A 6,571-nucleotide genomic window follows, 5' to 3' on the forward strand; every position below is an offset into this window, starting at 1 on the left:
TTTGGGAATTTTATCTTTTATAGAAAAAGAGAAAAAAAATTGTCAAAGTTGGGTGTTTTTGAACGTTACGCTTTTTCGTGCAGAGTCATTCCATGTCAAATCAACACGGGGTCTGAACCTCACCATCTCGGATTTTCTTGAAATTTGGCACATGTCTACTATTGGTATAGACTTGGAAAAATATGAAATTTTACTGTGATATGTCAACTGGTTTACGAGTTACAGGGCTGTAAAGTTGCCAAAAATGGGCTGAAAAACAGGGAACCCCGTGTTTTTGAATTACTGTGGAAGCTTTCCTAATTGAACCACAGACTTGGGATTGGTGTCATTTTATAGCATATATAATGCCCTTTCCTGTGATATGCGACACCATATGGGTTAGGATAAATAAAGTTTGTTAAATTTAAATTTAAAATTTAAATTTTAAATTTTTTAAAAAGTACATATTTTAAAATTTTAAAATTAATTCCATGAATAGCTAGTAGTGTTATGAATCACTGGGCAAAATATTAATTTGGGACGACAATGGCTTCATTGTTAAAAAAATTTAAGACTAAAGCTGCAATCCGATTAATTCAACTCTGAATTCATGTTAATACAATAATGCTAATAATAATTCCACTAATAAGTCCAAAGTAAAACATACTGTTAAGTAATAGGACCCCTTTATTACTTTAAGCTTGAAAAGGCTTCATTTGTTTGACATGCATCACTTTCTAGAAGGACATATGTAAGTTCTTCCAGTCAGAGTCATAGGATCAATTTTTATCAAAACATCCACTACTGAGACCCAAAGAATATCGGCATTTCTTGGATGTGAGATGATTTAGAGGGTCCAGCTGGATGAAGAAAAGTTACTTTTACTTCATCAAGTTCTTCATTTTTCTCTAAAACATATCCAAGCCACCAGTTTATTTATAGACTACACTGATATAACCTGATATGTCGGCTAATTTTAGTTTATCAGGGAATTTTGAAACTTCCATTTCGCAAGCTTCTGAGTTCATAGAAAAGTTTTTAACCAATATTTTGGATTTACTTCTGGGAATGAAAGCATGGTATTGCTGTGTTCCTTTAATAGCCAATGCTTGAGCAAACCGATTTTTTAAAAAACAGATTCAACGTAGTCTTCCTGGGTTGAATATGCAAAGTCTATGTTGGTGATGTTTTCTACTGCCCACTCAAAAAGTTGTAGTGAGGTTTGGATTTGATTTTCATAGAGTCGTTGCAAACTGGCACGAGCTGCCAGTCTCTTTACCGAACCCCCTACGCCATCACAAGGCCCTTTGCCGACTTAAACCAACTTAAAGAGGCTGTTATCTCAGCCAAAGAAGACTGTTCTTAAACAAAGATATTAAATTGAATTATTTTTGTATGATTTGATTAACTGCATAATTTCATTAAAATAATATATTATAATTAATATGAATAATTACTGTAATCATAATTATTAATTCTAAAAATGATTTCAAAATCAATATTTTAAATCTTAATAATTATTAATTATGATTCATTGATTCATTATTACTATTTTCAATTTATTTATTACTTTAATTTTATTAAAATATATTTTCCATGAAAAGGAGCTTTAGTCTTAAATTTTTTTAACAATGAAGCCATTGTCGTCCCAAATTAATATTTTGCCCAGTGATTCACAACACTACTAGCTATTTATAGAATTAATTTTAAAATTTTAAAATATGTACTTTTTAAAAAATTTAAAATTTAAATTTTAAATTTAAATTTAACAAACTTTATTTATCCTAATCCATATGGTGTTGCATATCACAGGAAAGGGCATTATATATGCTATAAAATGACACCAATCCCAAGTCTGTAGCTCAATTAGGAAAGCTTCTACAGTAATTCAAAAACACGGGGTTCCCTGTTTTTCAGCCCATTTTTGGCAACTTTACAGCCCTGTAACTCGTAAACCAGTTGACATATCACAGTAAAATTTCATATTTTTCCAAGTCTATACCAATAGTACACATGTGGCAAATTTTAAGAAAATCCGAGATGGTGAGGTCAAAAATGGTCTTTTTTTGTGTTGATTTGACATGGAATGACCCTGCAGTTTTTGATGATCAACCCTTATACAACTGTCCTACCGGACAGTTTTAATGTACCTTTTTTAAACGCCAAACATTTCCATTATTTAAAAATTCCCAAACATTGAGATAAGAATAACTCGCACTGGTTCTAATTATTGCCGATGCAAATGATATAAAATTTAATCTGTATTAAACAAATCAATAAATATTAAGTCTTCAATAAACAAAAATTTAATCTCTGCCAGGCGAAAAAAGCAGTATTCTTTTGACAGCTAATTTTATTATTTTTAAGTAGAAATTCGCACAAGCTGCATCGACTGGTTTTTGTACGATGGAATAAGAAAAACAGTACATCTCACCTGTATTACTATCTTGCCAGTAGTCTTTATGTTTTGAACACCAACAAAAGAATATATTCAATAGAAATACTGCAAAACCAAAAATAGTACAAACTGTGATTGTTGCATAAAATGCAGTAAAATCGCCAAATTCCTTATGCTTAAGGTAAACAGGATTTTTCATAAATTCATTTGGATCATCATTAACAGACATCCTAAATAGGTCATTCGGCTTTAATATCTGAAAATTATAGATTTAATTATTTCAAATATAACCACACCCGATTATCTAATAATGCTATTGCGATGAAAAAACTAGATGTTTTTTCGAAAACTAGAATTTTGCAAAAAGAATAACATTTGAAATAATTATTTACAAAAAAAGTTTACCTAACTATGTTTTAAGACTCAAAATAAGTTGGTATAACCATTTCATTTACAATAATACACAATTGCAAATTAATAGCTCACAAAAACACTACTGAGACGACCATTACCACTAGCCAGACATCAAATACAAGCATACGCCCTTCACAATGGGATATTTGAGCGGACTCGGTTGACTGGAACGAATCTAATGGTGGAACGAAATGATTCAAATCCCTATTTTCCAAAAAAGTGATTCCGTCCAAAAAATTAATGCAACTTATGACAATAATTTATAATGAAGTTACTTTAATGTTTCTCTGAAATACAATTTTTAGTTAACGAGACTATCATGTAGGAGTCACTGTCATATTCTAACTTCTAAAATCACTGCATAACTGAGCCAAAAAAATTTATTACGTAAATTGTTTACTAATTCCTCCAACTCTTATTACCTATTTCACATACAATCATAGATAAGAAATATTGTTTAGTCAAATATTCGTTTTATAAGAATGCATAAAACATATTAAGATGATTTTAAGTTTTAAAATTTGTTTTAAACAAATTTAATAAAAAAAAATGCGGAAAGAGCTGGCAGAAGCCCAAGTTATACCCTGGACTCGTTTTGGAGTTACTAGCATTTCTATTGGCATGAGTTGGTGAACGAATAGAGAGACCAGGGGGACCGAGTCCGAACTCAAAAGGATTTGAATCACTCCGGGTTCACCTCTACTGGTTCCAAGAGATTTCACCAATGAAATTGTTAGGCTTGGTCCTGGGGTTATTTATACTTTCTTCTAAAGTTTAGAATCTAAACTCTCTGCTGACGTATAGAATCAGCTAGTTCGAACCTAAAAAATATTCACATTATGAAATATTATTATGGTGGTCATTTTCTGTTAAATTCAAATAATTTATGCTTTAATACTTTAAAAAATAAAATATAGGGTGAAGGGACCAGTAATTGACTGCTTAAGAAAAAATTCGAGTTTAAGGTAGAATAACTTCCGGTATTTTGGCTCCAGGTGTAGGTTGTAAAGTTGTACCGCTCCAGTAGGATGTATTTTATTTTATTAATATTTTAAAAGCAGTAAATTCGATCTTTATGTCAACCAAAAATGATTTTTTTTGGAAGTATGTCAATGACCCAGTAATTGACATACCGAATTTTCGGTGGAACCAGTGTTTGACATGGGGTGGGACCAGTGATTGACATACAAGTATATTCATGAAACGACATAAGGTATGCATTCAAAATCACGTTTAAATCTAAATAAATCACTTAAATCACCTAAATCACTTTTTCAATTGGATTTATAACAAAAATCGGTCTTATTCATAATTAATCAGTTTTTAAATAGGCAAACCTAAATAATCTAATATTTTTCAACATTACGCTATTTTATGCAGTTTTTGACGACCAATCCTTACACAACTGTCCTACTGGACAGTTTTAATTAAGTTCCCCAAGCCAAGACAGGTAATTTGAATAACAGCCCTTACTTTCAATAGTGCCAAGGAGATATTAGCTAACATACATGTTAGATCGTACAAAATGTCTGTCGGCTCGCTTTTATCTCTTTCTCTCAACTCTTCCGCTCTCTTATCCTTTAGTTTCCACTAAATATTTTGTTACTTAAACCTCTTTTTGGGAATTTTTTTTTGGTTCTCACTTTACCAAACTCTCTACTTCCGATTAGACTATGTGGTCACATCCTTGTTTTATCCATTCCGCCTATAACGTTGCTACTGATGGCATCTACGCGTCCTTGGGTTCGCTTTCTAGTGAACAAAATTTCTCCTACGCTTCCCTTCTTTTGGAGCGCTTCGCTAATATTTTCCACAATCTGTGCTGCCAGTGTCATTTGCTTCGAAACCAAACTATCTGAATGTAATTCATTCTTATTTTCTGCATCTAAACAGTATTTGATTGTTTATTATTACTGAGTTACCTCTTGGGCTCATTTATATATACACTGTGTGCACGTTAATCGCGTCCCGCCTCAGGTTGTAAGCATTCGCACTTACAACAGTAATAAATAAATGAAACATCAATGAAAAAAAAACTAGATTAAAAAGTAAGTAATGTGTAACATCACTAAGTCACCAACTTCTCCACTTATGTTTAATTTCGCACCTGGTACTTCTCTTGAGGGAGCTTCATTTTTCCCCTGGCCGTTTTATTTGATGGAATTCTATGGTTCAGCCATTTCCTCCCTTTCTTCTTTGGAATGTATCAAGGACCCAAAACTGAGGGAGAATGAGAGATTTTCAAACTCCGATAAGTGGGCGTCGTTTTTATCATTCACGTTGGCCGCGTGAAACTGTTCGGCGATCTCGACTATTCCAGTTTGTTGTTCATACATTGTTGTTCTGTACAGAATAATAATTCTGCATGCCCTCTTGAAATAAGGCGTACATTTGCTAATTCATTAATTTAAACATATTTTGTTGGAAGTTTTACTATTTATTTTATGTTGCCGATTTTTATCAATGATTTTATTTTACAATGTATTGAATTTTTAATTATAATAAAATTTATCGACCTATCTTATCATTTTCCCTGGAAGTCAATCACTGGTTTCAAAAAAAAAGCTGTAGGACTAGTAATTGACATACATGTCAATTACTGGGCAGATTGCCGTTTCAAGGACCAGTGATTGACAGCCCCATTTTAATCCTCAATGCTTCTTATAATTAAAAAAAAAACTACATAAATGAAATCTACAAGTAATACTAATTATAACAGAACATTGATAACCACACGAATATATGAACAAATAAACGAAAAATAAGAAAAAAGAAAAATTATTTTCTTATCAATCCTCCTTAGCAACGGCTTGTTTTTTCCTTGATTTTGAACTTTTAACACAAATAACCTTCCACTGATACCAAGGAACCTTCCAATAATTAATATTTTTCTGGAACTGCTGCCTAAAGGCTTCTCAATAACGAAATTGAAAGAATCACCACTAAAAATGGCTCATATCCCTTATAATACCAGTTTATATCTGGTATGTCAATTACTGGTGCCCAGTCAATTACTGGTCCCTTCACCCTAATTCAAAAAATTATATTGCTTTCTTAATTTAACGTAACATTAAAGCGATGATCTGCTCTTACACTTGTTAAGGGGAAGTATAGCAATCGTTATACTTTATACTTTATCGTTATACACTGTAAACGCACTATAACTTTTCTTACTCCTCTTAAAAGGAAGTACTGAAATCGCAGTTTTGTTTTATTTACGTACAACGTTCTTTTAAAAGATCTTTCCAGTGGTAGTTACACACCAACACACCATGTGAAGAATAGAGGTAATTTTGGATTAGGTATAGGAAAAAGAAATAACTTAAAAATGGCCTTTGGGAATTTAGATGGTTTTAGTAATCTCTGCAATTTAGATTTTAAAGCACAAGAAGTTATGAAAAGTTTTAAAATAATTTGTTTAGTTGAAACATGGGTTACAAAAAGAGAAATAAGTTTACCCAATTATTTAAAAGATTATAAGTGGTTTAATTCAACAGCAATCAGGGAAAAATCAAGGGGTCGGGCGAGTGGCGGTTTGCTGATTTTAATTCATAAAACTGTAAATGATATAGAGCTAATCGAAAGTAATAATTTGTATATCATTTTGAAGTTTACTATTGATAATGAAAAGTTTATTGTTGGTAATTTTTATTGGCCACCGTCTGCAGAAATTGAATTTTGTATAGAATTATTAGAGCAGTTATTATACAATCTAGAGACTAATTTTAGTAACAATGTGTATAAAATTATATGCGGTGATTTTAATTGTAGAATTGGAAA

The sequence above is a fragment of the Rhodnius prolixus genome, unplaced genomic scaffold, assembly GCF_049639745.1.
Source record: "Rhodnius prolixus isolate KJV_2025 unplaced genomic scaffold, Rpr scaffold_2, whole genome shotgun sequence".
In the NCBI taxonomy this organism is placed as follows: domain Eukaryota; kingdom Metazoa; phylum Arthropoda; class Insecta; order Hemiptera; family Reduviidae; genus Rhodnius; species Rhodnius prolixus.